This window comes from Miscanthus floridulus, chromosome 7 (genome assembly GCF_019320115.1).
Source record: "Miscanthus floridulus cultivar M001 chromosome 7, ASM1932011v1, whole genome shotgun sequence".
In the NCBI taxonomy this organism is placed as follows: Eukaryota; Viridiplantae; Streptophyta; class Magnoliopsida; order Poales; family Poaceae; genus Miscanthus; species Miscanthus floridulus.
In genome coordinates this window covers 131,658,865-131,675,281 of record NC_089586.1, presented here as the reverse complement: position 1 = coordinate 131,675,281, position 16,417 = coordinate 131,658,865, and the positions used below count along the sequence as shown (strand labels likewise).

The window sequence follows — 16,417 nt, the reverse complement described above, 5'->3', positions numbered from 1 at the left end:
ATGTCAACACGTGTCTCACTTGTCTTCGGTCTGTTCAACCATCAAGTACTCACGCGCCTGCCTTGACTTGGTTCGATTATCGCCTTGACTGCGGTGAACACCGTCTTCATCTCTCTTTCTATCATGTGCTCCTCCTTGTCATAGTGCCCAAATGCTTGTGGTCCATGGTCCTTTCTCTAGGCTTCGGTCCCTTGGTCCAAGCTTTCATGTCCGCCCATGGTTCATTGACCTGAACCCCTCGCTCAACCTTCGCCATCGTATATAGTTGACCACCATGACATGCTTAACACTTGCACATCACAAGTCAAGATACATGTTGCACCGTCACTACTTTACATCCAGTGAGTCATAAACAAGAACAAATCAACTGCGCGCAAGGACTTAGGACTTACTCCCTCCATCTAAAAAAGAATGCAACTATGGGTTGCGTGCCAGTAGAAGTAGTTCACGTTTGACCAAATTTCTAGTAAATAGTATTCATATTTATGGTTTCGAATCAATTTATTATGAAAATACATTTCGTAATTAATCTAATGATATTTATTTAATATTATAAATATTGATATTTTTTATCTATAATTAATCAAATTTAAGATAATAAAACATGACGTTGTGCTAAAATTGTATTACGGAAGGAGTATCGTCCATAACAATCACTCTGTCATATAGGATTAGGATTACAAGAGCACCTCTCAACCTTCGTGCTACCTGCTTTACGATGGATCAAATACAATGGGCGCCGCCCATGCATTGCGTGGATATCTGTCCATCCGTGACTCCGTGTACAGTGAATGAAATTAATGTAATGGTCCCGTCTCGATGGATGGATGGGTTGACAAATAGTCAAATCAAATAGTGGTGACTATTGGCCGCCTGGCACAGCGGGCATGCAAAGATAGATTGAGCCCTTGTGGTGACTATTGGCCGTCTGGCACAGTTGCATGAATTTGGATTTTGGGGCTACTGTAGCACGTTCGTTTTTATTTAGTAAACAGTGTTCAAACATGGACTAATTAGGCTCAAAATGTTCGTCTCGCAATTTCCCACCAAACTGTACAATTAGTTTTTCTTTTCATCTACATTTAATGCTCCATGCACGGGCCGAAAACATTCGATGTGACAGGTACTGTAGCAACTTTTTAAAAGTTAAGATGAAGCTAAACAAGACTGATATATAAGAAAGCAAAGTTCCGGTTGATCTCCATCGGCCGGCTGCCAATATGCATGCATGCCGACAGGGCGACAGGTAGAGGTGTTTAGGTTAGTTAGTTCATACCTACCGGTAGCCAGAGCCACGCCGCCAGGTCCGTTTCGCTAGCTCTTAGGCCCTGTCCAGATCCCATTCAAAAACCAAAAATTTTCAAGATTTTTCGTCACATCAAATCTTGCGGTACATGTATGGAGCATTAAATGTAGGTAAAAAGAATAACTAATTGCACAATTTGCCTGTAATTGGTGAGACGAATCTTTTAAGCCTAAATAGTCCATAATTGAACAATTTTTACCAAATATAAACGAAAGTGCTATAGTAGCCAAAAGCCAAAAAATTTCGGAACTAAACGCGCCCTTAGCTAAGCTAGCTGTGCATGGTCACCTCCTCCCTCAGCACCAGTCAACAGTCACCAGCTGCCGGCCGGCCGTGGTGTAGGCATGTTCATCTCCCTCTCCTCTCGTTGCCAAACAAACAGTGATCTGTACGTTGCATTATTGGCAGGAGAGGATGGAGATCTGGGGATGTGATGAATATAATGATGATGAAATGCATGCAATGCAAGTGCACATCCGCCATCAAATTTTCTCGATCGTGAGGTAATAAAGCAGCGCTAGCGCTTTCCGGTACACGAAATGAGCGGCCAAACTTAGCTTGCGACGTCCTGCATTATTGCATGCATATTGCCAAACTTAGCTGGTCGATCCACCATCCGTCGTCGATCGGGACTACTAGCTCTGATATGTGATGTCTGATCGATCGAGTACGTAAAAAATCTTTTTGTCGATCGATCGGTTATTATTAGCTAACACAGTAGCCGTATGCATGCACAAGAGAAACTCGTGATTAATTAGCTTGTCGGTATCGTTAAACAGTTCGCATTAATTCGTTGAATGGCCGTCTATAGCTAGTACTACCTCTAACCCTAATAGGACGTGTCAGTTAAAGTACTTCATATTTGATCAAGTTTTTAGAAAATAATATTCACATTTGTAGCTCTAAATCAATTTATTATGAAAATACACTTCATAATTAATCTAATGATATTTATTTTATATTATAAATATTTATATTTTTTATCTATAATTGGTTAAATTTGATATACTAAAATATGACACTATTCTAGAATTACATTCTTTTAGAGACGGAGTGAGTATCCTACTCTCTCAATTCATGGCCCAGCTGTTCTCCATGCATATGGTTGTTGATCCATGGCATCGGTCAAATAATATACACAACTCTCATTATTGGATGATGATGCATGGCATGGAGCACTTGAACTTGATGGAGGGCTAGCTAGCGATCGATCGGAGAACGTACCGGACGAACAGGTTTCTGCGATTAGGTAGCTATAGAGATTAATGATTGTACCGTCAATTTCGACAAGGGCACAGGACACAGTTATATTGAAGCAGTGCATGCAGGGACAATTACGTCGCACCTGCTGCTGCTCAGTCAGTTTCTCTCTGTATCAAGAGACAAGAGATCGAGAGGCCGATCGATGACTAGTTGTGCACTTGTGCGTACACCCGTCACCGTATGAAAGGCCGGATTTAATTTCGACGTAGTCGATCGTGGACTGATCTGCACCAGATTTCGACGTCCCATCCTATCTATCCACGACGAAATGCTGAAATTCCAGCTGACTTCAACGTCTGTGGACGACTGGACGTACGTATTATAAAGAACCCCCCCCCCCCCCCCCCCCCCCCACCCACCCACCCACTAGTGTTTACAACTTCACAAAAACAATTCATAGAAGAATTAAACATCAAACCTGTTAAAACTTTGGCATGTTATGATAAACTCATACACATTAGTCACATGCCACGAAATTAAATTTGAAGCTCAAACTACTCCTATTTTTCTAAACTATTATACTAATACAACAATGTTAAAAACAAGAGCCACCACGTTCTATAAAAGAGGTCATGTAGATTAGTGGTTACAAGAGTCTTAGTATACCTCAGGTCCAGGGTTCAACTCTCTGTAGGAGCGAACGAATATCACAATATTTTAACAGCGCCGTGCTTTCAGTGGTATGTGATGTTCCCGTCGATGGCGATGCGTCTGTGATGACTTTGTCAATCTCGATGATTTGCTGGTCTAGTCTTTTTAGATGCTTATAGGGATATGATTTGTATACGTGTATTCATATGGACGAATGTATATGAATTGTGAGTGCCTGGGTTGTACTGTAAAATCTCAATAACAACGCAGGTGCTGGCCGGCGGCTGTCAAACATGCCTTGCATTGCTTGCGGTTATATATAGAGTATTACTCACGTTACATATATCCAGAAGGGTGCGCATTAAAGTTCGGCCACTATTCCATCCGGCTACGGGTCGGCCATGGATCCAGAGTGCATTACATTATTGCTGCCGAGCTAGGGTTTCATCTATACTAGCCACTACTGCCCGCGCTTCGCTGCGGGTGATGTGCTTGGTATAGGAAAAATTTGAAGAAATATGGCTCACATGTCTAATATGTTTTCTCATCGTGTTGGTACAGAAGGTTGGTCTCAGTATTGTAAATGAACATAGAGGCTGGTTGTCATTAGATGGTGCCTATTCTAGGCCAGCAAATTAATGACATGTTAGTGGAAAGAAGTATTTGATGGAGCTGGGCTCAAGCAACTAACACACTTAGATTTAAAGTACAACATTGGATAGGATTACATTATAGGTGGAAATAGCAAAAACTACAACACAAATACTTCTCCTAACGCGAGAGTTTACAAAAAAGTGAATTAGGATACACTCCCCTTAGGCAAAACTACAACACGCATCCAACAACTACGGATGACAACAATGACAAGAGTACACTACAGGAGGACAGTGACGAAAAGCACTACTACTACGGGTACAGCATCCCAAGGCAACTAATCTACCTTGGAACCACACATCTTTATTCCTGTGCTCGACGGATTCTTCTACCGCCCTGGCTATGGATCTGCATCTTCTCGTGGCAATGGCTGAGTGAGAGGAACCAAGGGTTCTGCTTCTAACACTTCCGAAGATGGAGGTGCTGACGGTTCTACATCACCGGTTCTCCTTTCATGCGGGTGGATAGGGATCCCCTCCAAGATCGGGGCATCCTGCCTTTCATCAACCAGCGTCCTCCGCTTGGCCCTAGTGAACAGATAGGCCTCACCCAGCTGATGAACATGCCGATCTTCGGCCTCCTTCAGAGCTTCTGACATGGCAGTCTCCCGGCTCTCAGCAGCTGCAGCACTGGCATACGCTTCGGCGAGCTGCACCTGGAGCATCCGAGTGAAGATCTCGGCTTCTTCAGCGCGCCGGAGGCACGCCCTCAGCTCCAAGGCTTGCCGGTCATACTGCTCATCCAGAACAAGCAGGTACGTGGTCAAGTGCACTACGGTAGGACTGTCTTCCTGCGCATCCCGCCCTTGCAAAGCCTCCATGCGAGCCCTCCATGCCCGTCGATTCCTATCCAAGGGTGGAAAGAACCTCATGGGGGTACGGGCAACGGGCTCTTCATAGAGCTGGCAAAGGTACCGCAAGGCTTTGCGGGCCACAACCTGGTAGGTGTCGGTGAAACTAAACCCGTTTGCGGTCACACTCCAGGCTTCGGTGATGTCGGGGAACTCTTCACTCTTCCCAATGTAGACAGTAACCTCACACCGATCGGTGCCATGCTTCTCATACTCACGGCCCTCATACTCGGGACGATCTTTGACTCCAAGCTTTTGCAGGGTGGCATGCAGGATTCTAGGAAAACCCTCAACGTTCAGGCAGTAGCTGCTAACCCAGGCTCCTGCCATTTCTAGCGGTGGCTACAAAGAAGGGCTGAGCAAAAAGCTTGTTCAAAGGGAAAACCTAAGCGAGCTACCAATGGCTAAGTCAGGCTCTGCTTATAAAGGCGGACCAGTCTGTGGTCCTGACATGGTTCACCAGGGTTCCTGCGCGGGATCACTATGAATGAATCGACCAAATTCCGCGTGTTCGAGATGAGTGACGTGCGGTGCCACTATTGAGTAGTACGACTATAGGGCAAGGGTCTGACAAGAGCGTAGAAAAGGGGTATGAGAAGACGTGGGTCACTACTGACGTGACTCACGGGCGAACGCGGAGCACAAAGCCATAGTGCAGACCTAACTCTGTAACAAGCACGAGTAGGCCATGCACACTACGACACGCGTGACACCTATGGATGGCGTATCTGCCAACAATATGGCACAATAATGCACAAACAGGCTATGCATTAATGCACATCCTATGTGTTCGAGGTGAGCGATGTCCGAGGCCATTAATGACTAATACGGCTGCAAGCCAAGGTTCCGACAAGAGCCCAAAAAAGAGTGCGGGGAGACTTGGGTCATGGTAGGCGTAACCGCAGGCGACGCAAAGCACAAAGCCACAAGGAACGAGTGCCTCTGCAAGTATGGATGCAGATGCAATTATGGTAGTTGTAGTAATGGCAACCAACCCAAACCACCGACCATCTCGGGAGTAATGTGCACACAACCCAAGCCGTGTCTTAGATGCATGGATGCATGTGTAAGTACAAATGGCCCTACATGGTCAGTGAATCGTTTTTATCTGATGGTAAGGAGGAGAGGCATTAAATGTGTCCACCTGCCTGATTTGTTTTTATCTGATGGTAACATGAAGAAGAGGCATCAAATGTGTTCACCTGCTGTCGACCCACCCTGCGTAGGTGAAGATGTCCAGTGCTTTCAAACTTACTTAGTGAATTTCTGGATACCTTAGGGAATGGCTTCGAACACTGCTCGTTTCATGCGTGTAAATATCTTGCCGCTTTCCTTTTATTGGTCTCCGCACCAGACTAAATAGTGGACTGCGCTAGGACCAATAACCGCTCCACCATTACAAAAGGCCAGTGGTGCTCAAAGGAAAAGCTAAGTAAGCTAAAGTGAGTCGAGTGATGGTACCAATGGCTAAGCGAGGCTCTGCCAAATCCGCTGGTGCTATGATAAACTATATTCGGTAGATCTAAGTGGCTCCAGTATCACCAAAAAACAAATGGTGCTGATTCGGTACGTAGCCAAAGGTTTCAGGGGCACGCAGCCCAGCCGTACAAACAAAATGGTGCTTATTCAGCAAGCTAAGTGGCACCAGTATCACCACAAATCACACTCATTGCCCACGTAACCAAATCAACACCCTCTCCTTGCAAACCCTAGCTTATCCCCTGGCTAGAGCCACCCACCGAGTAGGCGAGCACATCTATGATCTATCTAAGACGGCTGTTGCACGTTAAGAAGCGGATCGTTCATCATAACATTAATAGCCATTGCTGCCCGCGCTTCGCTGCGGGTCATGTGCTTGGTATAGGAAAAATCTTGGGAAAAATGGGAAAATATGGGAAGGAAAGGTAACCTGGCTCTTTTTCATTACAATGTTGTAAACGAACATAGATGTTGGTTGTCATTACATGGTTCCTATTGTAGGCAAGCAAATCAATGACATGTTAGTGGAAAGAGGTATTTGATGGAGTTGGGCTCAAGCAAATAACACACTTAGATTTAAAGCACAACATTGGCTAGTATTACATTATAGGTGGAAAGAGCAAAAACTACAACACAAGTACGTCTCCTAACGCGAGGGTTTACAAAAGGGTGAATTAGGATCCACTCCCCTTAGGCGATACGACAACACATTTCGTAAATCTGGAATTACACGAAAGATTACACGACGTCGAACACTAAATTACACCTAGATTTAAAGTTACATGGTTAAGAGCAACCTAGTACAACCAAGGCTTACTCCAGAAGTCGGGATAGACGAGGGCAATGGAGAAACAACAAGATAATGATTATCCAAAACATGGCATATGACCAACAGATCCAAAAACAGGAGTCTGAGAAGTCAAACATCATGAACCCTAGGACCAAACTAACCAACGGTAGACTTGAACTTCTTCGAAAACTAGATCCCTTCTTCTCAGATTACACCATCGCCTCTGTCAGATGAACCTAGATCCACAATGACGACTAGATCCCATAGCTCTGCTTCGGATTCGAGAGAGATGACGATGAAGAAGAAGAGCAAGGACCAAGGGCATCTTATAGTGGCGAATGGAGATGGGGCGTAGCGCACCGGAAGTGGAGACGGCATGGATGGGATACACTACCGGTTCACGTTGTGGGGACAAAGTTGACCATGGCGCATTCCCCGCGTAAGCGAGCGGAGGGGGGAATAAAGGAGAGGAGATAGGGTTCGCTCGACGAGGGAGGCGTGCGGGCGGCCATGTCCCCAAAAGAAGAAAGAAGGGAGGGGGTTCAGTACGGGGATGAGGGCGAGGATCAAGAGCGGACCGGAGGCCGGGAAAAGGAGGAGCGCACAGCGCACAAGGACGGTGAGTGCGGCACGATGTGGCGAACTTGCGAGGACAGGGTGCTAATGGGCCCGACACCGACGGCGTCCGCGGGGCACGTGGTGACAATGACTCGACATGCGTAGCGTGGCCGAGCTAGGCATAGTGCTTGGGACTTGACATCCACTCAGGCTTTTCTAAGTACTCCCTACTACCCAAGGCTAACTTTTTCTAGGTGTTTTTCTTTCCTTCCCTTCCTTGTCCACAATATGCGTCAAACTTTATATGAAGTGAGATCGCAACATACATGCTTCCTCCGAAACCACCTCCTCTTGTTTACTTTGAGAGAAAACTATTGCATCAACCCGTTGTGGATTTCCCATTCAAGCACCCGAATATTTGTATCAAAAGTGGTATGGCGGTGTAACTTGGTAAAGGCACTTGATCAATAATCTCGATACCAGCGCGTGCTGAGCAGCGTCACCATGTGGTAGCTATTCCACAGGGGCCCTCAGTTTCGTCGTGGCACCATAAGCTATTAATCTGTTGCTTCTCTTAATCCAAGTCTGATCTTGTTGCTTCTCTTAATCTGTTCCATCTTATTCCAAGTCCTTCTAAATTAGATTCTTGTTCCATCTTATTCCAAGTCAGATCTTGTTGCTTCTCTTAATCTATTCTAATGAATCTTATTGTCCATATGTTAAGCTTCCAAAAGATCTTGCCTAGCTTGAATCAGAACTTTGAATTCTATGGTTCATTTTTTATGCATTTTGAAATGTTTTACTTTTCAAAAGGAAGCCTTTCAATCAGAACCGAACAAATTTTTGTTTTCAACTCCTTTTGAATTAGCTTTCAAAATATATTTTATGTTTAGAACTCAAGAAAATATTTCAACCAGGTTTCACAACAAGGGACAAGGACTTCAAATCCAACAACGGATTTGATTTAAAGAGATTCAAGTGTTCTGCTGGAACATCCATAATTAGTCGATACAATGTCCTATGTTATCCAATCCCGGCTGGTCTACTCGCATCTGAATGGCAATTTCTCTTGTAACCCACTTAACATCACCCTCGAAAACCCTAAGCACGTCTAACAAGACTTAAGGTAGATGGACGCAATAACACAGCGAAATAAATAAAATGCATATTCCGAACATCCTTATGCTGGTACAACATACAGGCACTTACTCTCCCATTCTCAACACATCATTCACCTTTCCTATGATCGGACTACCTCAACAACTACGGACGAAATACAATGGAAAGATTACAATACCGGTGGACAGCGACGAAAGACACTACTAAGTACGGGTACATCATCCTAAGACAACTAATCTACTTTGGACCACGCATCTTCATTCCCGAGCTCGGTGGACTCTTCTACCGCCCTGGCTATGGATCTGCCTCCTCTCTTGGCAACGGCTGAGTGAGAGGAATCAAGGGTTCTACTTCTGACACTTCCGAGGGTGGAGGTGCTGGCGGTACTGCAACACTGGTTCTCCTTCTTTCTGGTGGGTGGATAGGGATCCCCTCCACGATCAAGGGATCCTGCCGTTCAACAGCCAGTGTCCTCCGCCTGGCCCTGGTGACAAGGTAGACCTCTCCCAACTGATATGCATGTTGATCTTCAGCCTCCTTCAGAGCTTCCGACATGGCAGTCTCCTGACTCTCAGCAGCTACGGCACTGGCATGCGCTTCGGCAAGTTGCACCTGGAGCATCCTAGAGAAGATATCGGCTTCCTTGGCTTGCCGAAGGCACTTCCTTAGTTCTAAGGCTTCCCGGTCATACTGCTCATCCAGAGCAAGCAGATACGTGGTCAAGTGCACCACGGTAGGACTATCTTCTTGCGCATCCCGCCCTTGCAAAGCCTTCATGCGAGCCCTCCATGCCCGTCGATTCTTTTCTAAAGGTGGAAAGAACCTCATGGGGGTATGGGCAACAGGCTCTTCATAGACCTGACAAAGGTACCGCAAGGCTTTGCGAGCCACAACCTGGTAGGTGTCGATGAAGCTAAACCCGGTTGCGGTCATATTCTAGGCTTCAGTGATGTCGGGCAACTCTTCACTCTTCCCAATGTAGACGGTAACTTCACACCGCTTAGTGCCATACTTTACATACTCACGACCCTCATATTCGGGACGATCTTTGACTCCGACCTTTTGCAGGGTGGCATACAGGATCTTGGGAAAACCCTCAGTGTTCAGGCAGTAACTACTAACCCAGGCTCCTGCCATCGCTGGCGGTGGTTGTAAGGAAGGACTGAGCGAAAAGCTAGCTCAAAAGGAAAAGCTAGGTGAGCTAAAGTGCACCGGGTGATGGTACCAACAGCTAAGCCAAACCCTCCTTATAAAGGCAGAGTGGTCAATAGTCCTATCATGGTACACCAAGGTTCCAGCACGAGATCACTATAAATGAATCGACCGTTTTTCACGCTTTCGAGGCGAGCGATGTTCGAGGCCATTAATGGCTAATACAGCTGCAAGACAAGGTTCCAACAAGAGCCCAAACAAAGAGTATGGGGAGACGCGGGTCACGGCATGCGTGAACCACAGGCGACGCGAAGCACAAAGCCACAATTTAGCATTAACTTTAGAACAGGAATGAGTCAGTCGTGCACCATACGACACACGTGACACCTATGGATGACATATCTGCAAGCAATACGGGCACTACAATGCATAAACAGTATATGCATGAATGCATGTCCTATATATTCCTCTACTGCTGCCAACATATAGAGCAACCGATCTTAGATTTTTGGCATACCGATCTCTCCATGTAGCTAGTCGATACTATCGGACTATGCTCGGGGTTAGTATACCTGTAGAGAATTTGATTAAGCCTACCTAAGTCAGCAGAGTGCCATCTATCCTGGATACATAACCATAGTAATAGGGCTACTTATATAACTTCACATGCAGTGTACTAACTTTTTGGAAAAGGATTTGTTGTTAAGTTTTAATTTAGAAATAGGTTCTGAAGCTTTATTTCCTCATTTATGCCGATGGTGCTGCTGGTAGTGTTGGGAACACGAGCGGTGCAAGGAAGGCAGCGGATCTTCGGCCGTAGTCCGCAGCGATCGCCCTGATGTTTGCCATGGTGAGGTGGACATGGAGGTGCTAAGGGATGATGAGACGTTGCACGACTGGCAAGTTGAACCTGCACTGGGTAGGGAGCCATACTAACGTCGACCAACCCAACCACCGACCACCTCGGGAGCAACGTGCACGCAACCCAAGCCGTCTCTTAGATGCATGGATGCATGTGTAAGTACAAATGTTCCTGCATGGTCGGGGAATTGTTTTTATCTGATGGTAAGGAGGAGAGGCATTAAATGTGTCCACCTGCTTTCGACCCATCCTGCGTAGGTGAAGATGTCCGGTGCTTTCAAATTTACTGAGTGAATTTCTGGATAGCTTAGGGAGGCACTCGCCATGTTGTTTTATATACTTTGCACGTTCAGCCTATTGCACTCCTTGTATAAATTCTCCGGGGATCACCATTTATTGCTTCATCTTTACCGTGTTTTTTTGCCGGGTCTTTACCGTGCTTTTAACGGACTATAAACCTTTATTCGTGGATAATTTTGAGTGTTAACACCTAAGTACTCTCTCCAGCCTAAAATGAATATGATTCTCACTTTTCAATATGTTAGATAATTTTAAATTTAATCAATAAGATAGATGGTGTGGTTTTAAAGACGCGGCCAGACATAGCGTGATGTGAACCTCAGGAATTCCCTTCTACTTTGTCAGGACCATACAAAATCTTACAGACACGGTTTACGCTTCCAAGATGTTGAAAAAGTTAGTTCAAATTTGGTCAACTCCATTCTTTTTAAGTTGATACTTCGCTACCTGCGGCCGGGGAGGAGCTGTGCCACCGGTGCTCAAGTTCTCGCCATTAATGGTGTCTTGTGGCGCCATGGCTGCACAGGGAGATGGGACAACGCTGTAGCTGGGCGGCGTGGCGTGTAGTGGGGGGGGGGGGGGTGGATGCTCGGCATGCATGGCCGGTAGCTCGTAGCGTGATAGTTGGCACGCATGCGAGCACGAACCGCGTGCATGCTGCTGAGGCCTTTGCTTCTACCTGCGTGCTAACTTTGCATGGTGCGCTCCCTGCGTAAGCGAGCGGAGGTGGGGAATAAAGGAGAGCAGAGAGGGTTCGCTCGACGAGGGAGGTGTGCGGGCGGCCATGTCCCCAAAGGTGGAGGCTCTGGCTATGGAGAAAGAAGGGGGGGTTCGGTACGGAGACGAGGACGGCGAGTGTGGAAAAGTTATTATTCGAGTAGTTTTGACTGATCGAAACGCCTAAACTGACGCAATGTCCCAATCCCAGTGTCCGGTTTGACCGCGCTACGCACGCATCGACACCTACGGACGCTGTCGATATCGGGACCCACCTGCGTTCAGACAGTTCCTTTTTCTCTCCTTTTTCCCGCACCCTATCGGCTCTCGACTCTCGCCCTCACCCCCGTACCGGACCCCTCCTTTTTCTTCTTTTGGTTCCTCCCTCCACTCAAGCTCGCGCAGGGAGCGCACCATGGCCGACGCTCTCCCCACCTCGTTACCCGCCAGTGTTTCTCTTCCACGCCGCCTCCACTTCCCGGTTGCTTGGGTGCGGCCGATTTAGCTACATTTACTCCACACCCATGCAACCACCAAAGCGCACAGCAGGCCGCATGCAAACAAAAGCCGCGCGCACCGCCAGTGGCCACTCACCCGCGCTCCTTTTCCCGCACACTGGTGCCGTCCTCTCAGCATCACGCCGCTATCTCTTCTGCACCGCCACCCACCGCACGTCGCACCGCTCGTGATGTAACCTCCATTGGCCCGATGCTGCCGCTGTTATCCCCCACAAACCTGATTCCCTCTGCCCTTAATGCTGCTCAGTGCCACCGATAATGGCGCGCACCCACCCTCTAAACCCGCCATCAATCGCCTATATCCTCCTTCACAACAGGTCACTAAACGCTAATCACCCGCATAAGCCCCCTATTCAAATGCCAACCTATTTCAATATTTTAAGAAAAAGCTTGAGAGAAGTGCTGCAAGCTGAAGTGCTGCAAGCTGGAGACTATCGAAGAAAACATCAAGTAGGAGCCGGAGTACATTGTTAGAAGCAAGAAGCTGACACTTTCAAGATGTGCTTAGATGAAGATGAGCTCACCATGACCATCTTTGGTATCCTAATTCCTACTATGGTGGCATCAATCATATTGTATATCCTTGTAATGCGCCCACTACCCTATGAGAGGCCCTGAGATAGTTGTTGAAATAAGAAGAGTTGAATAAATATTCAAGTTTCGCGGAGTTATTCAAATTTCGAGGGCATAGGGCCTGTCCACAACCTGGCTACGTATGATTATGTTATTTCTTACATCCACCAAAGAAATAGCGGCACAATTCCTATACCAGCTATATTGTGATGCGATGTCCTCTGCAATTGTCATTGTGGTTAAGTTTTTACATAGCTAGCATAGTATCAGTGCTGGGTATCCATGTGAGTTCCTTGTCAGTAATAACTAAATAAAGTTCGGACATGCTGCACTTTAACATTTAAGATGGTGTTTGAAAAAGAAATGGGGATTTTATCCCTAAGGATAAGGTCTAGGCACGCTTTAACTTTTGATTCATGGATCCAGAATCTGTAGTAACTTCCCTTGTATCCCTTATTTTCTTCTTTTCTTCTGTCTCTTAAGCCTCTGGCTGTTTTTTGGACTCTTTTGTTCCTTGCTTATTTTTAATAAATCGCCTGTAGGGCCTAGCAAGGCCCTCCAGTTTCGTCCAAAAAAACATTTTATACCTCTGCAACTAAAAGATTAATCAAAAAGCAGGATCATGTTTACACCTTTTCATCTCCCAGCCATTGGCAGGCTACATACACTTTACTGCCACAGCATCACAATTCTTCTAGTAGTTTATAAAATTTATGTTTTCAAAATGTATCAACTCCTCCATTTCTTCTTTCCAGATCCGTAGTCTAGAGTAAGGAGAAGATCATAAACAGATACAAGCTAACTTAAGCACATGAAGATAAACCACTTTAATACAAGCTAACTTAAGCTATCAGCCTTTCCTTTCTGCTTCTATGTACCCTAAACGACTTTAAACCTAACACTCAGCCCTAACCCTTCTTGTGTCAGCTGCTATAGGTTTCCCTAGAATGTACAAAAGCACCAAGACCAGTCATCATACTTGGACCCTCTGCCTTGTCACACGGCCGCCCCCACTGAAGTCGAGCATTCTTGGACCCCCAGTCCAGTCGTCATCGTCAGAATCGTCACCCCGTGCACCACCACGGGCTTTTGTAACACTCGGGGCAGCCGTTCTCCTGACTCTCGTCGTACTTCTTGGGGTTGGGCGCTTCCTAGTCTGGACTGAAGGGATGAACACAGCAAAGTCCATGGAATCTTCGCGGAGCGCTGTCTTGAAATCCTGAGCATCATGTCCACCAAACCACATCAGCGTCAACCATGAACAGGGTAGGATATATCTTTCAAATAAAAAAGAGAGTAGTACATGCCAGATACCAAACCATAAACTATACAGCTTTGTCTTGCCAAGGAATCTTAAGTTCACTATTTAGTACCTGGTAAACAGAAGCTACATCCTGCAGGCAGCTCGGCAGACTGATGTTAGTGTTGCCAATATTAAAAGGAACATTCTGCCTGGAGAATGCTTCTCCAGATTTCGGAGGCTCCTTTAGAGAAAATGCCTGTATTAAAACACAAACAGACCATGTCTCATGTAAATGCACCCATAATAGCAGTACCAATCTCCAAATAAAGAGCAAACCATACCTGACAGCGGGCATCATCTAAACTATAAACAACTTTCAAATGTCTCTTCAATTTCAGTAGTAGCTGGAGGGCTGTTGCATTATGGCAATCTCCCTGGCAAAAAAGAAAAAAAAAGTTAGTGAAAATTGTAAGATGAAAAAGGTTTCAGGGCAGCAACCTCCCTGATGGATCAATTGAAATAATGAACCCTACCACCCAGAACTTCTCTAACGTAACACACCTGAACTTTGGTCATGTCCACATCCACCTTCACTTTGGCCACGTCTGAAGTACTGCAAGGATTGTTGTCATTCACCCTTTCAGGGACATATCCCACATTATCGTAATATCCACCAGGCTCTTGCATGACAACATGACTCTCTCTTGGCAATGTTGGCACACCCGCCGTATCTTGCGGTTGAGACATAGAAGTCCACCTTTTCAAATTGCCCTCGACTCCTCCAGCCCTAAGGTGAATAACTCGATTTATATCATAGATCAAGTAAAGTGGTTCATCGGAGCATGTGAAGGCAGGGAGGAAAGAACTTCAGCACAGTATCTGCAATATGTAGACAAAATGACAGTCAGTACCTCATCAAAGAATAGAGCGTCAACAAGTGTATTTTTACTTAAATTACTTACACAAGAAAGGTAACTGTGCTGCGACTCCGGCTATCAGACTCGAATTTCCGAACTATCGAGTGGACAAATTTGTTTCTGGAATTTCGATTTGAACGGATAAGACGGTATATTCTAGATATGCCAGGTTTGACAAATGCAATTGGATTTGATTTTATGTTTGCTGCCATCTTATGGTTGCTGACTATGGATTCAAAGAATTTAAATGACATTTGTAGTCCATCACCCAAGCGGCTTTCAAAAAATGAAGGGTACCTGCAAACAAATTTGAACTGATCAGATAGTGTTTTATTCCAAATATAATAAAACAAATAAGTATGGGAAGTTGGGCCAACTTACTTTTCATTCATATTCATCAGTAGATGATGAGCCAACTTCGAGTTCCCCTCCAGCGGGTCCATTTCAAGCGCTATAAGGTGAGGAACGCAGGTAATAGGGTGAACTAAACCCTGGCGGAGTACAACTTCAACAATCTACAAGAAGAAGAATAAATTATTTCTATTGTAAAATGATAAGATAAAGCGTGAAATGAAATATAATGCCTGCTTAATTCACCTTAAGTGCACTCTGGCGAACTTGATCATTTGTATCCAAGCACCTATCAAGAATAGGACTCCAATACAATTTATGGAAAGTGTAGTAGGTAGAAGGTCAGAGAATCACGGGCTCACCTAAAAAAAAGGAAATGGAAAGTGTAACAGTAAAATAAATGGGGACCAACACAAGTACAATAATAGTATTCTGAGGCCCTTACATCTCCACCTGGTCCATTAATGTATAACATTATCTTTTTGGAATTGTCAATGCTGTCAAGACACAGCATGCTTGCTAACACTTGGTTGCTGAATTCTTCATCTATATTGTCCCCGATGAAGATAATCCGCTAACGATACTGCACATTGACAATTCAAATTACTTATCCATGCACAGCAAAAAAATATAGTTACATCAGCCCAAGGAAGCATATAGTCAGTGTCATTGGGTTTACCAGAGCATTCCATATGTCAAGCCACTGCCAGGTTCCTTCACCAGGTGCTCTGTAAGGCACCCATGGAGTACCAATAGGCATCATTGAAATGCGGGCTCTGGTCGCCTTCTTGTCTGACAACCTATCAAGGGTATATTCGCATAATACTGAGATGAGAAATGTGCCCAACAAACCACTTCAGGATCATTCTGTGTTTTTTGGCTACTCAAACGCTATATTGCTATCTAAAATATCCACTACTGTTAGAAGAGGCATAACAAGTAATTTCTCCAATTGTTAACTGACAATCTGATAGAAGGGTTCATGATGTCATCTTAGTTTGGAAACAAAACTCATCTGTTTCAGTGTCCATCGTCAATAATACCACCACCACCCATATAATGCAGTGAGCGAGCTCACCACAGCTCAGCCAGCATCCATGTAAGTGTCAAATCCCATGAACCTAAGATTAAGATGGTATAACATCCAAATCGGATAGAAAAGTGACCGAAGGAAA

At 45.4% G+C, this 16,417-nt stretch overlaps 1 pseudogene; it reads right to left on the bottom strand.

The window, feature by feature from the left end:
- Positions 1-13,193: 13,193 nt before the first annotated feature.
- Positions 13,194-16,108, bottom strand: LOC136466299 (sister chromatid cohesion protein SCC2-like; annotated as a pseudogene).
- Positions 16,109-16,417: the final 309 nt, after the last annotated feature.